Source organism: Mauremys mutica, chromosome 4 (genome assembly GCF_020497125.1).
Source record: "Mauremys mutica isolate MM-2020 ecotype Southern chromosome 4, ASM2049712v1, whole genome shotgun sequence".
Classification (NCBI taxonomy): Eukaryota; Metazoa; Chordata; order Testudines; family Geoemydidae; genus Mauremys; species Mauremys mutica.
In genome coordinates, this window is record NC_059075.1 from 31,096,050 (window position 1) to 31,122,021 (window position 25,972).

Sequence of the window (25,972 nt, forward strand, 5' to 3'; positions counted from 1 at the left end):
TTGTGCATATTGTAGAGCATAAGGCTGTGTGGTTATTTTCTAGTTGTGATTTGTACACCTCAGTATGTGGTTTTGGTTTCGTGTCCTCTGAGTGAGTGAGGCAGGAGGGAACTGATAGTCTCACTCCTCTGCAGTGGTACCAGCAAGAGCAGCAGGAACTGAAGCACAATCTCCTCCCCCATCCTCCTCCAGACTCTCTCACTCACTGCCTTGCTCGGAGTGGGGCGGAGGTCAGCTAAGCCAGCCAGCCGGAGTCAGGAGCTGGGAAGACAGAAGATCTGTGCTGCCACACCTCAGTGAATTTCCTTATATCCCAGCGCTCCCCAGGGATCCCCTGCTCTCAAGTGAGTCTCTGTTTTATTCTATGTTTTTTTAACACACATGAAGTTTTTCAGCACTGATCTGCACTGTTCAGGGTCAGGGACCTGGTGGACAGGCAATGGGGCATCAGTTTCTGCTGAAGTGTTAAAAGCAGAAGCAAAACAAAGAATCCAGGAACTTGAGCAAAGAAATGTGCATAGAAAAGCACACCTTTAAAATAACTTCCTTGATCTCCAAAGAGCCAGTTCGCCGTAGTGTAAGTGCTTTGGACAGAGGTTCTTTGGCAGAACATAGATGAGTTCTGTTTAGATAAAGGGGAAGTTAAGTGTTGAAGATACAGTGGTGAAATGGAATGATTAGAACGGACTGGAAATGATTTCATGTTTGCAGATGGACTGGCACAGAGACAGATGGACTGACTCTTTTAAGGCACTTCCAAAGCATGTCAATATGAAGGTACCAATGTAAGCAAGTTTGAACTGATTAACAAGTGATTTGTCGAGGGCAATCCAGAGGGAAACTGCCAACCAAGCACCTGGCTAGATATGTATTCTGTGTACTGCTGTAGGGTTTACCTGTGTAACTGATCACTCAGAAGGACCCAATCTAAATATTTTCCTCATCTGTAAACAATTTTTCTCCCTATTATTTATGGTGACCCTTGGGGAAACTTGACATTGGAAGGCTTTGTACTGAAATCCTTCCACCAGAAAACATGCTGATTTGCTACTGAACAGCATAAAGTTTCGTCGTTGTAGGTGCTTGTGCTGCTGAGAATTTCCTCAGATTTCTGACACTTCTTTTGAACAAATCACTGAAGGACTGGTTTTGTGGAGGCTGTAAATGCATATATCGAATTAAAGAAGAAAATATTCAGCACTTACTCAGCGATTTCCATGTACAGCTATTAACTAGTAATCTAAAAAAAGAGACTTTTCAACAGGCCTGGGAGAAATGGCCAGACACCAGCTCACAACATAGTGTAATTCTAAGAATTTCGTGACCATCTTAATTATATATTCATAAGCGATCTCAGTGTCTTTTACCACATTTCACTAAAAATGTCCTTCCCAGCCTACTAGACCACTTTCCCCTCCTCATTCAGATGTCTCCTTCAGGCCACAACACCCGCAAGAAGTGAGTCAGACACTTATTTATATAAAATGTATTGCATGCTGTACACACGCCTTTGCTGCACATGTAATTTTAATTTGTAACCAGCCCTTCCTTCGCCCCCATCTTCCTGATTGTGCTGTTGTCCCGCTCATTGTGTCACTGCCTGTAACTAATTTGTAAACTCTTCATGGAAGGCGGGGGATGAGAGTGGGAGGTGTCGCGTCATCTTTTCTGTACTGTAAGGCATGTAGCTCTGTCAAATAGTAAATAAAGTGATATAGTGTGAAGTATATTCCCTACGTTTCAGTCATTGCTTGGGAGTCTTTCCAGGGCCTGTGAATCATGTTGTGATGCAATGATGGAACATTCTTCACTGGAGTCTGACCATGAGTTGACTACATGTGGTGGTGAAGCATGATGTTGGGACACAATAATGTTATAATATGGTATTGCAGTGTTAAACATCCGTTTCAGGTGAAAAGAGAAGTGGTAGCCTGGCTATTTTAATTTAAACTGGTGCCTATGCTAGTGTTAGACCCTGCAGGACTAAAACCTGGGACCACAGAGGTTCTGGGCCATCAATGCTTCTGCATTGCCATTGGGAGCTCAGGCTGGGGTTCCACCGGAAGACCTCATGAAGCTAGACACTGCAGGAAGTACTACTCAGTGGGGCCTGAGTGGTGTCCTCCCTGCAGTCCACTGATTAACTCATGCTGGTGTATATACCAGGAAGCCAGCATGGAGAGCTGTCTGAGCAACAATGCAGACTACCTGCTTGCTTCTGCTCCAGACTTTGCCTTACTGTGAACCCCAGATTCCAGCTCCTGACCCTGATTTGTCCCTGACTCCACTACTTGCTTCCTGTCTGTCACCTGATGCATGACCCTGACTTCCTGGCATCCTGACCCAGGTAGATCCCAACTCCACTACACATCCTTTGACCACAACTTGGTAACTGACCAGTGCACACCAGCCGCTCTTGGCTTGACCCTAAGCAGGGGCGGCTCCAGGCACCAGCATGCTAAGCGCGTGCCTGGGGCGGCAAGCCACGGGGGGCGCTCTGCCGGTCGCCGCGAGGGCGTCAGGCAGGTTGCCTTCAGCAGCATGTCTGCGGAGGGTCCGCTGGTCCCGCAGCTTCGGCGGACCTCCCGCAGGCTGCCGCCGAATCCACGGGACCGGGGACCTCCCGCAGGCAAGCTGCCGAAGGCAGCCTACCTGCAGTGCTTGGGGCAGCAAAATACCTAGAGCTGCCCCTGGCCCTAACAAATGGGGGCTGTATTGACCCCACCTTGTAACTGGCAGTAGGAGCATTAAAGCCTTTACTCTGAGCAGAGAAGCTAGCCCAGATGACTGACAAAATTACCAGGAATCCCAGTTGCGGGGAGGATGGTGCTCAGCTCAGTGAGGGGTGAATCTGTCCATCTGTTGGGATTACATGAAGTAGAGTGGGCCAAGAGAGTAATGTACTTCCTACATTTGGGATGTGGGAACTGCTTATCCTTGTATAAGGAAAGGCTCAAAGGCCTTTCACCTTTTTACTCATTGACTTCAGGCTACAAGAATCTTTTTTTTTTTTTTTTTAATTTTGGACCAGCCATTTGAACGAGGGTTGCAAACTTTCTAATCACAGAAAACAACACCCTTGCCTCAACCCCTTCCCCGATAACCCACCCCCGCTCAGTCCAATACCCTCCTCTTGTCTCCCCGTTTTCCCCCCACCCTCACTTGCTGATTTTCATTGGGCTGGGGCAGGGGGTTGAGGTGTGGGAGAAGGTGAGGGCTCCAGCTGGGGGTGCAGGATCTGGGGTGCGGCCAGGGATGAGGGATTTGTGTATGGGAGGAGGCTCCAGGCTGGGGCAGAGTGTTGGGGTGAAGGCTTCGGGAAGGAGTTTGGTTGTGGGTTGAGGCTCAGGGTACATCCCTTCAGCTCCTAGGTGGAGGGGCAGCCATGAAGGCTCTGCACACTGCCCCTGCCTGCAGGCGCTGCCCTTGCAGTTCCCATTGGCTGTGGTTCCTGGCCAATGGAAGCAGCGGAGCAGGCGTTCAGGGCAGGGGCAGCACGTGGAGCCCCCATGGCTGCCTCTGAGTCTGGGGGACATGCTGGCCACTTCCTGGGAGCTATACAGATCCAGGCAGGGAGCCTGCCTTAGCCCCACTGCACCGCTGACCAGACTTTTAGCAGCCCAGTCAATGGTGCTGCCCAGAGCCGCCAGGGTCCCTTTTCAACCAGGTGTTCCGGCTGAAAACCAGACAGCTGGCAACCCTAATTTCAACCCATAATCGTCAGTTGTTTCTTCAATTTCTGACCTTAGCTTATCTGACTTCTGTTGGCACCCTTCAGCACAGAGACCCAGGACACAGTGTGCTGTGGAGAGAAGGATTCTCTCATCACCACTCACAAGCAATTTCTCCAGGTCACAGCTGAGGTGCATTCAAAGGGCAGGTGTATTGTGGGAAAGCTTCACTGACACTGACTGTTGCTGGACCTGTGGCATGGCTGTTGGACCTGGAGAATTTCAGTCCTGGGACCTATCAACTCAACATTTTACACATTTTTGTTACCTTTTTTTAAATGGAGAACTATTTAGACACAGAACTTTGGACATAGCAGGAGTCCACCTAATTAGTCTGATTATCTTACAATTAGCTTTATGTTTTCTCCAAGAAGTTTGCTTTTTTCTATAAAGCTCCCTTTGAGTGGTTCTTACTGCAGCTTGTTCTCCCAGCCGAATCATTTGCAGAGCGTCTGTCAGACAGTCTGATGGGAAATTGACCTTTGGGTTTGAAAAGATGCAGAGCGGCCGCACTGACTAAAGCAAAACTGGGCAGTCACCTACAAGTAATAGTATCGGTAATTAGCAGCTAAGAATCAGCTCTGTAGTTTATGCTCTTGGGGAGTGTGTCAAGCAAGGCTAGCTCCATCGTAATTTCCCATCAGAAGCTATGTTCTTGAGCTTTGTGAGTTAACATTTTGGCACGTCATCAGAAATCTGTAGATAATCTGCCTGAGGAACAAGACACAGTAATATTCTTTTACAAATTCTGTTCCCATCTTATTCCTGCAGTAGGGGGAGACTGATAAGAAGTTTACCTTGATGCATGCAGAATGTTCCCGCAGCCTGTCATGGCTAATGACATAATGTCATCGGGAGTAGTGGCTGAGCCACTCAGGGACAGCAAATTTGTCCGTAAACTGGTTTGGACTGGAGGTTGAATCTGATATTGGTATGTGGAAAGCGTTAACCATACTAAGGGCTGGAAGAATGGCAGATCTGATCTAGTCTGTAAGTAACCGAGGGTGCACTGTACTATGCTTCTGTTACAGTCCCCCCATGACAAATGCACTCGTGACATTCTCCTACTCATCAATTGCCACATATAGCTGTTGCTGCTGAGATAATTCCAGTCTATAAATTTTAAACATCACTATTGTAGTTGCCTATCTACAAACCTTCATGCTCCCTTGTTCTGGAGCTTGTTTATTGCTGGCTGAGCTCTAAAGTAGTGCTAATCTAGTTTTAAAGATGTGGTTTTAGCTATCAGGAGAGAGGAAGAGAAGAAACTGAAATGGGAGCGTTACAAAAATAAAAAATATTCTAACAGATGCATAGACGTTCAGACCAGAAGGGACCATCATGATCATCTACTCTGACCTTCTGCATATTGCAGGCCACAGAACCTCACCCACTCACTCCTGTAGTAGGCCCATAATCTCTGGCTGAGTTAATGAAGTCCTCAAATTTTAGATTCTCTGTAGTGTGAAGTCTTTAAATCATCTGCTACAATCACAGACTGTATTATGTAGCAAAAACGGACAACACCAGAAGGAGGGAAATGTAAACATAATCAGAGAGATGCAATTTATCAAGATTTTTGGCTTTGGTTTGGGATTTTTTGGCACAAGATTTTGAGATCTATAGTACAGTTTTAACCACATTAGTAACAAATAGAATTAGAATATGTTATTTCAGGGAAATAATTGGGAAGTGTTCCCATCATCCTTATGTCATGGAAAGATCCCATCTAGCAGAACTCACTCTGCCCGTGCAGGATAGTGATTTAGCTTCTATGCACATACCTAATTTGGGGAGTTAACTGCTTTATGCTTCTGCGTGTCACAATCAGACATAACTATGGTATTACAAGGAAGGTTGCTTAAATTGACCCTTTATGACTATAGATGGGCCCAAACCAGAATCCCTCATCTGAATGCCCCAAAATAATGGGATTTGGAATTCACACTGGTCTCCACATTTTACAGCTGGACCCTTATCCCAGTACATGGGCCACACCAAAACCCATGACCTGAACATCTCAAAACTTCTGAACACTGGGGTCTTAAATCTTTTAATCCAAATATTCCATCTAATTAAAATAGAATTCAACTGTAAAGACTATTTGTGAACTTGTTGCTCTGATAATTTCAGAGAGGGGGACTTGGACCCATTTTGGGCACCACCAAAAATTATACAAGCCTGCTGCCCTTGTCATCCTATGGTCTTCCCTCTTAACTTAAGTGGCCAGGCTACTTGGATTCAAAGAGAGCATTTCATGCTGGGCTCTGCACTTTCCATAATCCTCATCTCTGTATTAAATGTGAAGGTGACGGTGGGGTGTATGTTAGCCACCCCAGAAGTATATAAATTCACACTCAATGTACACTGTGCATACAAACAGTATATACAATATTCCCATAAATTTACTGTGAATTAGCCTTTTGGAAGAAATTAAAAACACACTGTTGTTCATGATAAACAAGGTTTCGAGTTTTTAAATAAGCAATATTAAGAGCTAAGATTAATGATGCAAATACATCTTAAGGCTACATTTGATGATAATCTTAGAATTATAAAATGAATCCAACTCTGAGAGACAATAATAACACTTAACAATGAAGACGAACTCTTAAATAGACCACTTAGGGAACTCTTCAAAAAGGCATTTGTCATTTGAACTCCAGTGTTAACACTCTCATGGAAACTAACCAATACAAAGGTCTCTGGATGAGTTACTCCATAATCCATGATGAGGCAGCGCTGCGTGAAGCCACCTTTGTGTGCTGATACTAAAGGATCAACTTATAATGTTTTAATTAGGAGCCAATGCAAAGAGTATCAAAATAAAACAAAACATAGTAATTCAGTGTAAGCCAGAAACACAAACGGTGCAAAAGAATGGGTAATTTTTTTTAAATGTCTAGGGTGTGCTCTCTGAGGCCCTCTAATTCAGCAGACTAATTTCCTGTGATGAACTGTGCCCTGTGAATTAAAATAAATGCAGTGATGTGAGGTAGTATAAGCTGCCAGGGCATAGGCAGGCTACCTAGCAGGTGGAGCAGGACATGGCCTGGCGATTTTGGTGGCAGTTCAGGTAATGACAAGTGTAGATCCAGAGATCAGGCACCTGTCCAAGGCAAAACACTAGTCTCCAAGCAGAAGGTCAGAACCAGAGTCAGAAGCCAAAGCCTAAGCCAACGAGTAAACCGGAGTCATAGTCAGGGATGTAGCCAGTGGTGAGCTGGAGCAGGTTCCCACAGGTTCTCAAGAACCGGTTGCTAAAATTAGACCTCCATGGAGAACCGGTTGTTAAAGGGCCAGGGGGTGGGCAAAGAACTCTGGTCAGTGGGCCGGACCATTCTGTTGCTCCCAGGATTCCCAGCTGGGGAGGCTGAGGCTCCCCCGGCCCTTCCCCCGCTTCCCCCCAGCTGCAGCATGGCCAGCCACCGGCACCAGCTGGGCAGCTCAGCTGAGCTCTGGAGTCATCCTGCTGCTGCTTTTTGAGTGGCCTGGCAAGGTGTGTGTGTGTGGGGGGGCTGCTGCAAGCTCCAGGGCTGGCTAGAGGGGAGGGGGCAAGTGGGGCAATTGGCCCAGGCCCTGCAGGGGCCCCCATCCCCATGAGTATCTCTCCCCCGGCCCCTCCCCCGCTCCTCCCCTCCCCCCAAAATCAGAACTTTTTATAGGGAACCGGTTGTTAAGATTTTGGCAGCTCATCACTGGATGTAGCCAAGATGAGGAGCCAGCAGTCAGAAACCAGAATGAAGCAGGAAATAAGGCTTGGAGCAAGGATTGTAAACAGGCTGGAGCAGGAAGCAGAAGTTAGAGCAGGGTAAGTGCATCTGTGGGCATGATACACACTGACTAGCTGCTGTAAGGCCGAAGTTGCAGACTGAGCAGGGCAGCCAGCAATCAGGGAGATCAATTGTTTGGAGGGAGCTCATTGGGCCCAGCTGAGCTTGCTAGGTTACCTAGTGACCAGGCTGGGAGCTAGCTGTGCCACTGACAGGTAGGGCCTGCAATATTTTGATATGTACCACTAGGCAGCACTGTTCCAAGTTCATTTTCTTATTGTGTGAACAAATGTTCAGTCTTAGTCCTGATCTACACTACACGTTTAAACCAAATTTAGCAGCATTAAACCGATTTAACCCTGCACCCGTCCACACAACGAGGCCCTTTATATCGATATAAAGGGCTCTTTAAACCGATTTCTGTACTCCTCCCCGACGAGAGGAGTAGCGCTGAAATCGGTATTGCCATGTTGGATTAGGGTTAGTGTGGCCGCAAATCAACGGTATTGGCCTCCGGGTGATATCCCACAGTGCACCATTGTGACCGCTCTGGAAAGCAATCTGAACTCGGATGCACTGGCCAGGTAGATAGGAAAAGCTCCGCGAACCTTTGAATTTCATTTTCTGTTTGCCCAGAGTGGAGCTCTGATCAGCACGGGTGGCGATGCAGTCCCAAATCCAAAAAGAGCTCCAGCATGGACTTTATACAATCTGTTTTACAAAACCGGTTTATGTAAAATCGGAATAATCCCGTAGTGTAGACATACCCTTAGGAAGCATGCTGTGTTGACTTTGGTTGTGGTAATGCAAGGTTCTGTGTAGAGTCAGTGGCCCTTGGAGCGGGAGCTGTGTAAGCTGCAGAAGAGTTGCCTAGGGTGACCAGATGTCCCGATTTTATAGGGCTAGTCCTGATATTTGGGGCTTTGTCTTTTATAGGTGCCTATTACCCCCCCCCTTCCCTGTCCCGATTTTTCACACTTGCTGTCTGGGCACCTTATCTGTGCCCTGGTCTATTTTTAGTCAATTCCTGAGCAGAGTTTCTCTCTGGAAACTAAGGAATTAGTGTTGGGCTGAGATCCCTGAAAGTAGAGAGTGTTGCATGCTGTTTCACACCTTATCCCCCATTCCAGAGCTGGTGTATATATGTAAATAAAGCAAGCTGCACTTAGAATATACCCAGACTCTACATCATTGATTCCCCCTTCACTGGAAAGCTGACCTACAAGGCCTAAAGAGCTGCTTAGCAGGAGAACAGTGCTGGTGTCTGACTGGGACAGAAGAAGGGGCTACAATAATTCCCATTTTACAGCTGGGGAAAAACCCAGAGAGATTAGGTGATTTGCCCAGGGCTATAGAGAATATTCTATGTCAGAGTCAATTTAGAACACAGGCATTCCTGGTCCCCAGTCCTGTGCCTACAGCACACCTTTACCAACACCATGTATATGGGCATGTGGAACACTTGTCCCTTAGCTGGGATTTTCTATGTCTCACTGTGTTCTACATGGCTTGTGACTGGTAATGCAAAAACAGACTTAGAATTTCTGGTATTTGTCATTTTAAAGGGGGATTTCAGGCATTGTTTGATGATGGCAGGATAACTGCGTATTTGCCTGGCTTTCCGTTCATAGAGCATGGTGGTTTGGTTTCCAGGGATTTTGTTCTTTTGAGGGGTGGAGGTGTTGGGATTTGGATTTTGGCAGTTAATAAGTATAATACCAGCCATGGGCTTGATTCCAAATCCCTAATTCATAGAGGTAGTTCTGCTCACATCAATCAGATGAATCACATGGGTGAGAACTAGTCAGGTGATGATTTGAAGGCTCAGACCCCTCTTTGTTCGATGCCAGACTGGTGAAGAACCCAAAGGCTTGCCCTGAATATTTGTGTGACTTTAAGAGCAGCAGGGAGAAGAGACTGACGTGGGTTGTCTTTCACAAGGCTCTGGGCCAAACCCTTACGGAAATAAATAAATACAAATTTAAAAAATAATTTAAAAAAGGTGTGTGAACTTTGCTATGCCAGGAATAGGGAATTCCAGGAGGAATCTCTAGGCTCCTTTTCACTCTGTCCCTGTGGTTAGCACTAGCATGAGGAACTCTCAACACCTCTGCAGTTCAAGTTGTTCAGCCCTCGCTACACAATAAAAAGCAAAGCAGTGGTGTCACAGGATCGCTGGCTACAGTTAATGCCCCTGTGCCAGAACTGGTGCTCTGACTTTAGCCAATTGAGGGGGGGGAGTATGGGGGAGGGAGGGGCTATAAAAGATCCATGAGGGACCTGATGAGAGTCAGGAGACTGGCGGAGAAGGTCTTTGGGGGAAAGCTGTAGATAGCTCTCTGCAGGCTCTCTCTGGAAAGAGGGAGGAATTATCAGGAAGCCAGTGGGATGGGACTTCCTGAGTCAGAGCTAGTGCCAGGAGGCTGGAAAGGGCTGAGGGCTAGGAAATCAGCGGCGGGGAGAACTTGCTTGTCTTTCCTGAGCCAAATATCCTCAGCCATAGAAGGCAGGCGAGAGCTGAAGGTTTATAGCAATGGAGATGCCTGCTGGCTTTTGGTGATAGAGAGCTGAAGCCAGAGGGCTGGAGAGGGCTAAAAGCTGGGAAATGATGGAGGTTGTGAGCCTTCTGATATCTCCAGGCAAGAGCTAAAATGAAACCTGAGACTGAAACAGGTTGAAGAAACTTGCTAGTTAGAGGGGCTATGGTGAGGCATGCTGAAAGGTACTGGAGAACTGGGGCATTATGAGGGATACCAGAACCATATGGATTATCGTTATGGGTCTTGGCTTATGATATATGTAAATAGGGCTTTATTCTGTCATAAAATAACTCTACAAGGGCTATTTATACTCCGAAAGCCTGTTTGAACTACTGCTGGGGAGTGCAAAGGAAGGAGACTGAAGCAGGTGTGTCGGTCATGCCACAGCCTGCCACAAGAGGGTACTCCTAAGTAGTGACAATGGATAAAACTATGATGATCCTTCACACATGGGCTGAACTGTATTATCTTCCTGCCCATCTTATTTACATGTGCTAGGACCCCTTATTGCTCATAAACAAGCTAGCCTAGATAGAGCTACTATAAGGTGGGTGCTGAACTGGTTGGAAAATCATTCCCAGAGAATAGTTATCAGTGCTTCACAGTCAAGCTGGAAGGGCATAATGAGTGGGGGTCCTGCAGGAACCAGTTCTGGGTCCGATTCTGTTCAAAATCATCCATGATTTAGATAATGGCATAGAGAGTACACTTATAAAGGTTGCAGATGATACCAAGCTGGAACAAGCTGTAGGTGCTTTGGAGGATTAAAATTCAAAATGATCTGGAGAAATGGTCTGAAGTAAATAGAATGAAATTCAATGAGGACAAATGCAAAGTACTCCATTTAGGAAGGCACAGTCAGTTGCACACATACAAAATGGGAAATGACTGCTTAGGAAGGAGTACTACGAATAGGGATTTGGGGATTATAATGGATCACAAGCTAAATATGAGTTAACAGTGTAACACTGTTGCAAAGAGAAGCGAACATAATTCTGGAATGTATTAGCAGGAGTGTTGTAAGCAAGACACTCTACTCTGCACTGATAAGGCCTCAGCTAGACTATTGTGTCCAGTTCCGGGTGCCACGTTTCAGGAAAGATGTGGCCAAATTGGAGAAAATCCAGAGGAGAGCAACAAAAATGATTAAATGTCTAGAAAACATGACCTATGAGGGAAGAATGAAAAAATTGGGTTTGTTTAGTCTGGAGAAGAGCAGACCAAGGTGGGAAATGATTACAGTTTTCAAGTATGTAAAAGGCTGTTACAAGGAGGAGGGTAAAAAATTGTTCTTGTTAACCTCTGAGGATAGGACAAGAAGCAAAGGGCTTAAATTGCAGCAAGGGAGTTTTAAGTTAGATGTTAGAAAAATTTCCTGTCAGGGTAGTAAAGAACTGGAACAAATTGTCTAGGGAGGTTGTGGAGTCTCTGTCATTGTCTAACCTGTTCTTAAAAACCTCCAAACATTTGTCAGGAATTTTCTAGCTATTATTTAGTCCTGCCTTCAGTCCAGGAAACTGGACTAGATGACCTATTTAGGTTGCTTCCAGTCCTATGATTCTATTATATTGCTACCTGTGGGAAGCCAGACAGCACTAGAACAAAACTTAGAATGACAAGGATTTAATTTTTATGTATTTTCTAATGTAATACACACTGCCTGCTTTGTTCATATTTGGTATCAATATGTCAAGCGCTTTAACCCATGGTGGGAGGAAAAATTGTCAAGTTCCCAGTTAAGCAAATGTTTGACCAAAACTATGAGCCTAGAGCAACATACGGAAAGCCAGCAAATTCAACTTCTAGTGGAGAAATAGAGGTGCCAACTCCACCGCTAGGGATTCTCAAACAAATAGCTCCTGGGCTTGATGGGATTGGTGGTGAAATAGATAATATTTTATTATCCTGTCACTGATTCCAATCTGGTTAAGGTTTGAGTGAATGAAAGTGATGGGTAGACTCTGTGAAACAAGTGGTGCTGCTCTTATGCTCCTACCCAATCATTGTCATCCTCAGTGGCATCTTCAGCAGTGAGGCCAAGGTATAAATGGCACCAGAAACAGAAATTATTAGGAATACCAATGGGGAAACTGGACTTTATTGCTGCCCCCCATACTGTACCTATGCTATGGATAAATAGAGAATATTAGTTTCCAGCACTTATTAAATCAAACAAATGAACAATATACCAGCAGTATTCTAGAGAAGGCATTGGATGGTACTAGGTGATCTGGTACTGAAAGATATCAAAGAGGACAGTATGATTAGGTGTTGGATAATAGTGGATTTGATGGAATAGGATGGGCATGTACGTTCTTGGGTGGGTAGGCCTGGGACTGGATCAGATAGGATGGTAATATGTGGTTGTGACAGTTCTCAGGGCACCCACTGCTGCCAACAAGAGGGAGTCTTCCTTGTGGTAGCTGAGTGTTGGCTCCCTGACATTGTCAGTCTTTCAGCCATTCAATCACTTTCCTCTGGGTTATGTCAGGCCTAACATCACCTTGCAGGTTAACAGTAGATGCACCCAGTCCCTGAGTCCCTTTCAATCGTTCCCCTGAGATATCTATCCCCTGACACTAGCTACTCACAGGTTTCAGAGTGGTAGCCATGTTAGTCTGTATCAGCAAAAACAACGAGGAGTACTTGTGGCACCTTAGAAACTAACAAATTTATTTGGGCATAAGCTTTTGTGGGCTAAAACCCTTAGCCTATAAAAGCTTATGCCCAAATAAATGTGTTAGTCTCTAAGGTGCCACAAGGACTCCTCATTGTTTTAGCTACTCAGAGAAATTCCAGCTCCTCTGCGCCCAAAGGTGCAGTGTACCACAGAGCACAAGTTTTACCTCACACCACAGCTCCTGTAAACCACACAGCACTTGTGAGCACTTCTGATAAAACAAAAATAATTTTATTGAAGAAAGAATAATGATTTAACTAGAAATCAGAGACTGATGAAAACAAGTGGCTACAATGCAAAACAAAATCATAAAACACAAACCTGGGTCTACATTTATGAATGGTTACCTTTCCTATCTCATAAAGTAGATTTCCCTTCCTCCCCACCCCAAAGTTCAGTCTGTTGCAGAACTGGCTGGTTTCCCAAGAACCAAGATCCAAACGTTCATGAAAGCAGCCCCACTCCACAAGGGGTTTCCTCAGTGAATGGATAGACAGTACTTCTCCCTCTGTGTTATACTGAAAACAGCCCTTTGTTTCTACTCATAGGGTGAACCTCTGTCTTATTGTAAAACTTTTTTTTTTTTAACCATTGGGGTTTTGATTGTTTATAGTTGCCTCTGATGGTTTCCTGTTCAAAGTCTTAGTATTGTACAAACAACGTTAAACAACTGAGCCTTGCAGTGCATCATTGGCCAAACAGGGCAAGGTTACAACTCCACCTTGCCTGATGGGACATCATCAAGACACACAATATCTTGGTAACTAATTTCTACTCCAAGTCCATAAAGCGTACTTTCAATATAAATACATTATTCCTTAAATATTACACATACATACATCTCTCAATATTATGAATCTCGACAAGTTACAAGCTTTCGGTAGATACCTTGCATGTTACTCTTTATGGGTAAAGATCCTGTAAAACCTGTGTTTGGCATAGTGAGTTTGTCAGGTCTGAGGTAAGAGTTGTTTGCAAAGAACAGGGGACCCTTTGCGAAGGAGTCTCTGTGTCACAGTAGTATAGTATTAGACTAAATTATCTATATTATTGGATAGGATGGGATGAAAGTCTATTGGATGGGATTCATTACCAAAAGAGAAATGAAGAAATGTTATGTCAGTTAATGAATTGCAGTATTCTAGAGTACTCACCTAAAGCACATCAGTAATTACAGTGGTGTAAACCATTTCTGTGGAATATTATAGCACTTTTTTCCATGTAGAAAACGTGTCCAATCCAGCACAGTTAATAAACACTAAATTCCCTCTGAGGAAAAAAGGAAATTTCCTATTAAAAACTGATACCCAAATCCATTTAACAGGTACGTGCCAACATATTTATGGTCATTAGTCCTGAATTTACAAAAATTAGAACACAGGTGGCATCTGAAACTATCAATTTCAGTAATTAAATACTTAAGGACACAGACATGTTTCAAACATTTGAAGGATTTAATTAAGAAAGTTTTTGCCACTTGTTGACTTCCTAACATGAAATCAAGAGAGTGATGAGTGAAGAAGTTTAGCCAATGCAATGAGTAATTATGTGTCTGTATTCCAGGAAAATTGTACGTAGAATAATTCATCAATTGTTTATATGAGGTTTTAAAAAATATTGCTGGCTTTCTCTTTTACAATAGATTTTTATAAATGAAGCCAAGTAGGGATGACAAAAGTCAAGGAATATATAATTTACAGAATAATTCAATGGTTCCCTCCCACTGAAATAAATACGAGCCATTATTATTGTGTATAGGAATACAAGTCAGAGCGGCCCATTTACAAGTTAATAAAACAGACTAGCATTGAGTGGGTAGTGTTCAGATCTGAATTAAGTTTTAGGCTGGGGCTCAAGTTTAAGGTAAGGAAGCATTGTGACTTTGTTTTCTGCCCTTTACTTCTCCTTTAGGATGAATGAAGGTGGTGTCAGATTCAAAAAAAAAAAGTTCATCTTTTTGCTGTAGGTCTTTGGCAAGATCATCTTGCAAAGAAAAGAAAAGCAGACCTGATCTTTCTAATGTAAAAAGAGAAGTGGAGAAAAACTGGAAGGTGGGTATAGCAGGGTGGTCAACCGCTCCTGCCCTGAGGGGGTTTAAAACAGCCCAGGAGAGGGCTGTGGCTGGGGCAAGCAGGTCCCAGGCTGATTGGGGAAGCAGGCACAGCTGGGGGCCATGCCCCAAACAGACCTCAGCTAGCCCTTATAAAAGGGCTGTGAGCCAAAGGCTCAAAGAGAGTCTCCTCTAGCTGTGGAGGGAAACGGGCCTGGCTGCTGGGGAGTGTACCAGGGTACCTGAGGTGGAGCAGGGCTGGGGAAAGTCGAGAGGAGCTGGGGAGCTCCTGCCTGGCAACTCCCCAGGCTGCTGGCCTTGTGCAAGGCCAAATAGGTACTGGGATTGCAGGGGGCAGCCTAAGGGTAGGCAGAGACAGCAGGTACAAACCCCCCTTGCCTGTGATGAGTGGCTTGTAAACTGCAGTCTGCCCCAGTGAGTGGGGGCTAGATGGTGACTGGCAGTAGCCTTATACTGAGGCAAGGTGGTGATAGTGGGTGGGGGTTCCCCTGAGTGGGGAGACCCAGAAACTGGGGGGGTACTGCCAGAGGGCAGCACCCAAGAGAAAGTGGCACCGGGGTCTGGGAGGGGCATCAAGGCCAGCAGCAAGGCAAGACACTGGCCTGCAGAGGGCGCTCCGGAGGCTGGCAAGCTCATTCACTGAATGAGCATCGGGAGGCACCGCAACAGTGAGTCTCACATGGTCACAGCAGGTATAGCAGAAAGACTTTGAGGAAGACTTAGGACTGAAGAATCCCATGCACTGCTACAGACTAGGGACCGAATGGCTAGGCAGCAGTTCTGCAGAAAAGGACCTACGGGTTACAGTGGATGAGAAGCTGGATATGAGTCAACAGTGTGCCCTTGTTGCCAACAAGACTAATGGCATTTTGGGCTGTATAAGTAGGAGCATTGCCAGTAGATCGAGGGATGTGATCATTCCCCTCTATTCGGCATTGGTGAGGCCTCATCTGGAGTACTGTGTCCAGTTTTGGGCCCCACACTACATAAAATGGCATATTCAGACATATGCTAATGTTGATCCATATTCCTAGGGTTGGGTAGAAGTATGGAGCTAGCCTGGAGAAGCAAAAGAGTGTAAAGAATAATGAAACATTTAACTATTAAGTAGCTGGACCATTTTTTCCTTTTTGCTGAACCTAACAGTGCCACTGTGGTGCCTGTGAGAGGTATGTCTTCATATCATTGGCCAATTTTTCATTACCTGACACCCATACCTTGGAGGCTTGTGGGCACACAACACAGGGTACTAGTTGTTTACCAGAGAAATGAGTCTTTCTGGGTGAGTATGAGTGTTTTGCGAGGAAGTGTGATCTCATGAGGCTTGTTCAGTGGAAATGAACTTGGTTAATGGGTTCACAGACCTCAATGTCCTGTCCATGTTCTGTGGATGGACTTCTGGAGAGTCTCTTGATCAGGCTGCTTCACCATGCAGCTGGGTCACTTACCTTCTCTATACACTTCAGGACCCCATTTCTGGGATGGCTGCAGAGGAACAACCAGCCCTCTCTTCCAGTACTTTTGCTCAAGTGATTAGCCCTGACTGCAATATGCCATTGCAATAAGTGTCTGAACATCTGCAGAAGCTCTGAAGACTCCTCCCATCTCTGATTTAAATGTAACGTGTGGGCTTGGTTTGCTGAACTGTAGTGCTATGTCAGGTCAGCTGTGTCAGCTATGTGAGGCAAGGTAATCACAGTATCATAATGCATATGCACACGGCTGAATTAGGGTTGCACAGGCAACCTTAATCCTGCTATTTCTTAACTTTTGAGTGCTCAACTTTGGAAAATTAATGCTCTTTTAAAGTAGTTTCTGTGTGTACCTCACCAAGTTTTTATAAAAACGAACAAGGGGAAAAAAACAGAATTGCATCATGTGGATGTCAATATGGTGCCACATGGGTCATCAGCAGAATTGGAACCTTTAGATCCATTGCCCAGACCTCTCCCACTTTACCTAATGAAGTAACTGATAGAAATAATATGTTGTCGTCCTCAGTGTGGATCAGCACTACAAGAGCATGAGATACACCACCTTACCAGTGGGTCTCACAGATGTTTGCTGACAAAGAAGCAATGTTGTGAATCAGGAAACTTGGATTCCATTCCAACTTCTGGAGAGGAGTGTGTTCTAGTGGTCCTAATCTCCTTCGCTTCCATTCCCAGGCTCCTCTGAGGCCCCATTCTAGTCTCCCCCCACTAGGCTACTCATCCAATCTGTTCCCCAGTCACCATAAGCCAAAACTAATATCTGGGATACAATCCCCCAAATTTAGGCCATTGCTGGAGATGGGATTCTGGATGGAGAAGGCTGGTGCTATGAGATTGTACTGAGAATACTCGCTCAGGTGCTTGCTTCTTGCTCACATGCTCAGGGACTAACTGATGACCATATGCGGGGCTGGGAAGGAATTTCCTCCCAGGTCAGATTGGCAGGTACCATGAGGGATTTTGCTTTCCTCCGCTGCATGGGATGGGGGTTGCTTGCCAGGATCATCTGGGTATATCTCATTTAATCAATTCCCTGCCACTGCAGGGCCTGCTGGCACTTGTGTGCCTCATTCTGTCCTATTCTCTGCCTGTGGTCCACAGTAGCATAGTCTTCTGAGGGTTGTAATACTTTGGTCTAATTTCAGTTGCTGGGTGTAGTGTGCAGGTATTGAGTGGTGTTAGTGGCCTGTGATATGTGCAGGAGGTCAGACTAGATGATCTTGTTATGCTTAAACAAAGCACACGAGATCTTTTATAGGGGAGAAGGCAACACCGCATTTATTGAGAATACAGTTAGCATATGCTTTTCAGTCACACACACACACATACACCATACACACAGTCCCGCCAGTCAATGTTTATAGTTACCAGTCCAGAATCTGGATCGATCTAGTGGCCAGATTGGTCCTAGAGGGGCTCTGTCAGTCACAATCCGATGCTCCTGGGGTTGTGGCAAGACAAACTTAAAGTCCCATGGTAAAGCACCCTGTTCTTATAGTCTTTTTTTTCTCTGTTGAAGTCTATGGATTTTGCTGTGTCAGTTTATGACCAGTTACTCCTTAATTGGTGTTATCTTTTGATGTAAACATTCCAAAACACCTCCGAGATGGTCATCCTGTCCCGGATTTGATTTAATCAATTGTCTTTAGGGGTGCCAGCCTCCACCTCATGGTCATCAATCTGTCCTTCCTCACTTATGGATGCACGTTGATGGTTCTCTGGTGTCAATAAGCCTCGATGAGTGTCTTCGCTCCTCCTTTCTTGACCATCTGGTTAACTTTGGCCTTCACATCTTATCTTTTCCTGATGCATGCATTCCTCATTCACACAAACAGTCTTTTACAGAGACCTTTGAGAATACAAACAGCAGTATTTCATATCAAGCAAAAAAACATTGTAAATTAAACCTTGCTAAGTTTTATAACCAAAACAATTCACATTGAGGCCCAGGCCTTCAACATTCCTTTAATCTACTTAACATAGACACAATACAAAATCCTCTCTCTTACTAACTACACCTTAAAACAAAGAACTAAAAAGGGCCCAATTTGTAATGCATATGGGAAACAGAATCCCATAGTTCCAGGAGGTCATTCCTTTCTGCTATTCAAACAGACGAAGTGGGTATTCACCCACAAAAGCTCATGCTCCAAAACATCTGCTAGTCTATAAGGTGCCACAGGATTCTTTGCTGCTTATTCAAACAGGGTGGCTGGAAGATGAAATCAAATCATACATTAATTCTCATAGTACAATTATAAAATCCTGCTCCTATAATCTGGTGGTCCCTTTTCACCTTAAACTTGGAAGTGAACTTCATGTCTGACTTTTATCAAAACAATGGGCTGAACCAAAGTCCCAAATATAAACCTCAAGCGTTGGGGAAGTTTTGATCTAAAACGTGCACCTTGGCCCATCTCCTGCTATAAAAGACAATTATTCAAGTCTGTCTTCATTGTGTGACAGGGGTAGGAGTAGAGGCAGATTAGAGATCAAGAGATCCAGTGCCACAGAGTCAACCCATTGTGTGCACAAAGGCACATCTTACTACCGAAGCTGTTCACGGAAGTAAGTGTCTTGTGTGTGAGAAGGGCTGACTGCAAATTTCATACGTGCCTAAGGAAGGCTCTTTGGAATAGGGCCCTGCTACTGAAGATGTGGGCGAGAGTGTAGAGGGATTTCCTGTAATGCGTCATTCAAACCAAAGGACCCACCCTAGCTACACATTATTACTCAGTTTGAGTTTGCGAAGGCTTTTATGTTGTTTCCTATACCATCGCCAGCAGACTGTACTTGGTGCAGACATGATGTTGCATAGTTTTGTATGGTTTTTTTTTACAGTTTAACTGCCTTGGGAAGGCACTACTTTTTTGGCTGCAGTTAGGATACGGAGAGATTGGTGAGGAAAGAACCTCTTGCAGGTGTGAGAGTGAGTGGTGAATGTTTGTCTTTGTGTTGTGTTTAAACTAGGAACAGGAGGAGTGATTGGGGCATCTTCAGATGTTGAGGAGAGTCTACTTCTGTCTTTCCCACCTTTGGAAAATTGGGCTCTAAGATGAGTCTATTAAAAGAAGACATAGTGCAATAGGGTGAGTAGAGATGAGAAAGGAAACCATCAGATGACCAGTGTGATAAGTAATTTGCCTAGATTGTGGCCACAGAGTAGCAGGGAGGTGCTGCCACTGTTACAGATCGTAGCAGCTGTGTCATTTTTCAGAGCTACTATTTTGTTTTTTAAAGCTATCTTAAGAAAAATGTGCTTGTCTGTTACCATCTCTAATTGGTGTTGGTAGTAGACCAGTGACTATCTTCTGGTTAGTCATTGGGTTTAGTTGCACCACAAGCAGTTTTTACAGAGCAACTTATTCATTTCTCTCTTTTTAAAATTTCTTCAGCTGTCTGGGTTGGCTTAAGGCTTGGCTACACTTACAAGTTGCAGCGCTGGGAGTTACAGCGCTGGTCATGCAGCTGTGTAGGGCCAGCGCTGGAGTGTGGCCACACTGACAGCTACCAGCGCTGCAGTGTGGCCACACTTGCAGCATTTCCAGCACTGTATTGAGAGGTGCATTGTGGGCAGCTATCCCACAGAGCACCTCGTCCCATTTTGGCGCTGAGTATTGTGGGAAGGGGAAGGAAGTGTGTTGCTCATTCCGCTTCCTGTGCCAACGCCCCGTGGTGCATCGCTTCACATCCCAGCATTCACAGTCTTTCCGGCCACGTTTGGCGCCATTGTGAGTCTCTTTCTGTTTTACTCTCTGTCTGTGAATCGCGATTTCTGTTGGAAATGGAGCCCGAGCTGCTGAGGACTGTGATGATGAGTGTCGTCAGCACAACACGTTTGGCAGTTGAGCTATTCCTTCAGCTCCAAAGTGACAGTGAGGAGTCCGACGATGATATCGATGATATCGAGTCGCCTGCCACGTGTGACACTACAGTGCTTGTGGCATTCATGGAAATGCTCAGCACCATTGAACGCCGCTTTTGGGCTCGGAAAACAAGCACTGAGTGGTGGGATCACATTGTCATGGAAGTCTGGGATGACGAGCAGTGGCTGCAGAACTTTCGTATGAGAAAAGCCACTTTCATGGGACTGTGTGCTGAGCTCGCCCCCACCCTGCGGCGCAAGGACACAAGATTGAGAGCTGCCCTGACGGTGGAAAAGCGGGTAGCTATTGCAATCTGGAAGCTGGCAACTCCAGACAGCTACCGGTCGGTCGGGAACCAGTTTGGAGTGGGAAAGTCGACCGTTGGAATCGTGTTGATGCAAGTTTGCAGGGCCATTAATCGCATCCTGCTAAGAAGGACCGTGACTCTGGGGAACATGCAGGACATTGTGGATGGCTTTGCACAAATGGGTTTCCCTAACTGTGGAGGGGCGATAGATGGGACGCATATTCCTATTCTGGCACACACCCCCCCCCACCTAGCATCAGAGTACGTTAATCGGAAGGGGTATTTCTCTATGGTTCTCCAGGCGCTTGTGGATCACCGTGGGCGTTTCATTGACATTTACACAGGCTGGCCTGGAAAGGTGCATGATGCACGCATCTTTCTGAACAGTGGCCTGTTCAGGAAGATGCAGGCAGGGACTTATTTCCCAGACAGGAAGATCACAGTAGGGGACGTCGAAATGCCCATTGTGATCCTTGGAGACCCTGCTTACCCGTTACTGCCTTGGCTCATGAAACCCTATACAGGGAAGCTTGACAGGAGCAAGGACCGGTTCAACTACAGGCTGAGCCGGTGCCGAATGACTGTGGAGTGTGCTTTTGGGCGTTTAAAAAGCCCGCTGGCGGTCCTTGTATGGGAAGCTAGACTTGGGGGAAAGCAGCATCCCCGCGGTTATAGCCGCATGCTGTACCCTCCATAATATTTGTGAAGGGAAGGGTGAAACATTCAGTCAGGCATGGACCACTGAGGTTCAAGTCCTGGAGGCTGAATTTGCACAGCCAGAGAGCAGGGCTATTAGAGAAGCCCAGCACAGGGCTACAAGGATTAGGGATGCCTTGAGGGAAGAATTTGAGGCTGAAAACCAACAGTAATGTTTGCTGCCTTGCATGGGAGTGAAGTGCAGTGGTTACACTGTTAGGATTCTATTATCCCTAACATGATTTCCAGTGACTGTTTCTTTACTGGGATAAGGTATCTTTCACTATCTGCAATAATAAAGACTGTTTTCAAAGCCAAGATTTATTTTATTGAATAGAAAAATACTTCATTGACAGACACACAACATTTCAGGAACTTAGGGCAGGGGGGTGGGTGGGTGAACTGTACAGTCACAAGTTTGCATATGTCCTGTCTGCAGTGCTGTGCAATGGCTGCTGCACTTCAGGGTGCATATACTGCATGGTGATGGGGGTTGAGTGCAGAGGGTAAGGGTCGTAGTTCTCAGGGCTGGTTGGTGAACGTACAGGTGTTGGAGGCAGCTGGTGGTGGTAAGAACCTGGATGCTGGGGAAGGGGGTTTGGAGCTAACATTGGGGCAGAAGAGAATAAAATTTGGGACAGGGGGGGCTGTGTGGCAGCATGGGACTGCTCTGCCTGCATAGCTACGAGTGCCTGGAGAGAGTCCGCTTGGCGCGCCAGGATGCCTAGCAGCTGGTCTGTGCTTTTCCTCTTTGCCACAGCGTTTCTCCGGCGGATCCTGCTGTCCCTCTGGCGGATCCTGCTTTCCCTTTCTCTCCACTCCTGCAGCTGTTTACTCTCTCGAGCAGAGTGAGCAATAACTGTTTTCAGCATGTCTTCCCTGGTTTTTCGAGGCTTTTTCCTCAGATTCTGTAGTCTCTGTGCTGTGGTAGATCTGGGCAGTCCAGCAGTCAAGGTCACTTCTTGAAGACAAAAATGGCAACATTTAACAGGGTAGCATTGTTAATTATCTTATCCAAACAGTAATTCCCACACACTGAAGGAGTTTTCAGTGTTCACTTTAGCATTCTTTTCCCATACCAAATAAGACCACACATAATACAACAGGAGACAGGAAATGGTGAGTAAGGGGTACTGAGATTGCTTCAGGGCTGTGCAGGGGTTTCTGTGCGTTGGGGACAGCAAACAGCTGCATGGGGGATCTGCACTAAACAGTCTCCCAACATTTTCCACAGGAGTTACTCCTGGAAGATATCTCCCTGCTGCGGGTCACTAGGGAAGAGCGGGAAGGTCTTCTACAGCAATGCGGATTCCGCCCTGGCCCCTATGCAGCTTGCCTGTGTTCAGCAATGGTCCCCCCACCCCTCGCGGCACAGTGGCGCGGACGCGTTAGCCTGACTGGGACAAGGACCACAGTGGCTCTCCCTATAAACCTGCGCAGGCACATTGCCCACGCTCTGGCTGAAACTTTTGAGGAGATTACTGCAGCCGATTACCGCGACGTGATAGACCACATCAATGCGCTATTCCACATCTAGGCAGGCATGAATGCAGCCCTAACCCCCCCCCCCCGAAACATTTCCACCCTGAAAATAAAAGACGCTTACCGGTAACTCGCTCCTCTGTTTGTCCTTCAGCAACTGCTGGCTGCTGCGATTGGCTTCCTTCCTCCTGGCTTGAGAAGAGCTCCTGGCTGCATGCCTCCAGGGACTCTGGGGTGTCTTCCCCCATCCCAGTAGCTTCACTCGCGGTTTCCACCCCCCCCCGCCGCCGCCTCCTCCTCCTCCTGCTCCTGTCCCCCACCCTGCTCAGAAGTGTCCATCGTGGTCCTCGGATTGGCAGTGGGGTCACCCCCAAGTTTCGCGTCCATCTCCCTGTAAAAACGGCAGGTCGTGGGGGCTGCGCCGGATCGGCGATTCCCCTCGCGGGCTTTGTAATAGGCACTCCGCAGCTCCTTTACTTTCACCCTGCATTGCAGCGCGTCCCGATCATGGCCCCTATCCAGCATGGACCTTGATACCTGCTCAAAGATATCATAATTCCTACGGCTGGAGCGCAGCTGGGACTGCACAGCTTCCTCCCCCCAAACACTAATGAGGTCCAGCAACTCGCCATTGCTCCATGCTGGGGCTCGTTTGCCACGTGGAGGCATGGTCACCTGGAAAGATTACCTGATTGCACTCCACACCTGGCTGCAGCAAACAGGAAGGGGATTTTTAAAATTCCCGGGGCACTTAAAGGGCGGGTCACCTGAGGCCAGAGCAGTAGAGTGCATACTGATGGGCAGAGTGACTGAACAGGAATTCTGGGATATCTCCTTATTCCCTGGAGGCCAATTAAAGTGCTGGTGAGTGTCCACACCTGATGAGCAGCACTGGATCACCAGTGCTGCATTCCTTATACCCCAACCCGAACGGGTGCACAGCCAGCGCTGCAGCCAGGGAGTTGCAGCGCTGCAAGTGCCTTGCAAGTGTGGACGGAGAATAATTGCAGCGCTGGAAAGCCTCCACCAGCGCTGCAACTTGTAAGTGTAGCCAAGCCCTTATAGACTCTCTTTGCCTTAACCTCTGATTGTTGTTCCCTTCAATTCCAGCTTTTCTGGTACATTTTACAAGGGAGTTATTTGTCAGTTTCATAACACCAGAGGAAGGAAGAGGGGAAATGGTGGATTTAAACAACCTTTATATCGCCTCGATCCTTGAACCATCGACACTGGCCTTGGGGCTACTCTACTTTACGCTGGCTGCCAAGCACCGATAAATTAATAGCTGGAAACCTGTCTGTTTCATCCACATGTTAGTATAGTTAAGGTAGGTATTGAATTTACAAATATTTCATAAAGTCTAAACACGTTATCAGTTGCCGCATGTATTAATCTTATAATATCTTTATCACATGCTATATGGTAATATTTAAGTTTTTGCTTTATAACTGTGAACCAGTGCTTAATCTGTAATTAAAGAGGTGCTGGGGTTGAAGCAATTTTTTTATTTTCATAACTAACATGGCAAGTTCAGAGGTGCTGGGTCTATGAATTGCCAAGCCTAGAGGTGCCCGGACTCAGCCCTGACACAAATTAAGCACTGCTGTGAACCCAGTCAGGAAGGATCATCTTCTGACCATTAAGAAGGCCTATCAAAACTAAATGGGCCATTGTGGGACAGCACAATACATAGACTTTAATTGCCCCCTTCACACCCATTAAGAGGCTACATGGAAAAAGGGCTCGTCCTCTCAGCTTGAACTCTGGAAGAAAGAAATAAAAATAGCTGTGAAGATTTTTTTTTCATCTCTTTTGTTGTGTAGATTCACAGGGCGGGAGCTATGAAACAGAAGCAGAGATCCCTAGGGTCACCCCTAAAAGACATTCAGAGTGGACAGATTACTACAATTCTGTCATCTTTTGGAAACCATAGACTGTAACTTGTAATTTGTGTGTATTTGTTTGCTTGCTTTAACCTTATAATAACTTTCTCATTTCTTTTCTTAGTTAATAAATCCTTAGATAGTTTACTATAGGATTGGCTACAAGCATTATTTTTGGTGTGAAATCTGAGGTACAAATTGACCTGAGGTATGTGACTGGTCTCTTGTGACCGGAAGCAACCTGAATATTTTGTGAGCTTTGGTCTATAGCGACCAACCATCACTAAGTCCATCTTGCCTGGGTGGCAAAATAGACTGGAATGCCCAAAGGGACTGTCAGTTACTCCATGGTAAGGTTGTTATAGTGCTTTAGGAGTTCACACTTTGTTACCGGATCAGTGAAATCTAATTATAGACCGTACAACCAGTTTGGGGTCTCTGCCCTGCTTCTTGACAGTCTGCCCTAAGGTTGGCACTCATGGTCATCAGCCATTCCAGACAGCATTGACAGAAGTACTGGAGGAATCCTCCAGGCTCACTGCTACCTCACACAAGTAGAGCAGTGCATAGCAGCTACCGTGCAGCCAAGAAGCTGGACTTCTGAGATTTTCCCCATATTTGAACCATGTGTTAAGTGATAAAGAGATAAAAACCTTAAAAGGAGCTCAAGTATATATTTTAGCTGTAACAGGGCAAAGAGTTTTATAGAAGCCAATTTCCTCTCCTTCCCCACTCAGATAACACACTCCAGCACTTCTGGGAGGCAGTGCACTTCATACAGTAGCAGGAAATCTTGTTGCCATCACGTGCTAGTTTAAATTGGATTAGAACAATATTGTTTCAAGAAAACTTTTGCTGTGGCCTTCACACTGCGCTCCATTTTGAATTCTGGCAAAGGCTTCCAGAAAACAAACCCAACTAACTTGGGGATTTCTCATACTTATGGGATTTGGTTTTCATACGGAGTAGTACTGATATTATAATAATAATATTTTGAATTCCTTGGAGGAAAAGTACCATTTGCAAAGCACTTTACAAATACAGATTGCATCTGATTTTTGTCTCAGTGCAATCTACATTCACCATGGAGTTATTGTTATCCAGTTTAAGACTTTGGTACTACATTTCCACACTTTTTGTTCTATGGGAGAAGATTTATGACCATAATGAAGAGAAAACTTCAAATCATACCATTGATACTTGTGACTTGTTCCCTTCAAAGAGCCCTTCTTCTGCCACACTTGATTAATGCATAAAATAATTACAACACTGTCCACAGTAGAGGTGCACAGTTTTATATGAGAACGCTAAGCAGGAGACTAAACTCTCCACACTTCACTGGATTCTACTTGTCTAACACACAACTAGCTTCAGCGAATGAAATCAGTGATATGAGAAAGGTAAACAGGATTCGGCCTACTGTCTCATGTTCCTGATTACTGAGTGGAAT

At 45.7% G+C, this 25,972-nt stretch overlaps 2 protein-coding genes across 3 annotated transcripts in view; one reads left to right on the top strand and one right to left on the bottom strand.

Annotated features, from left to right (window-relative positions):
- Positions 1 to 221: 221 nt before the first annotated feature.
- Positions 222 to 25,972, top strand: part of GPR68 (G protein-coupled receptor 68) — a 29,756-nt gene continuing 4,005 nt past the window's right edge. The window contains exons 1-2 of one of the 2 annotated variants that reach the window (XM_045014149.1): positions 222 to 344; positions 23,750 to 23,966. The gene's annotated coding sequence lies outside the window, so the exon portion shown is untranslated. The remainder of the gene's footprint in view (positions 345 to 23,749; positions 23,967 to 25,972) is intronic. The other variant, XM_045014150.1, reaches the window with a different exon arrangement.
- Positions 17,552 to 25,972, bottom strand: part of DGLUCY (D-glutamate cyclase) — a 98,306-nt gene continuing 89,885 nt past the window's right edge. The window contains exon 15 of the transcript XR_006578929.1: positions 17,552 to 18,137. The gene's annotated coding sequence lies outside the window, so the exon portion shown is untranslated. The remainder of the gene's footprint in view (positions 18,138 to 25,972) is intronic.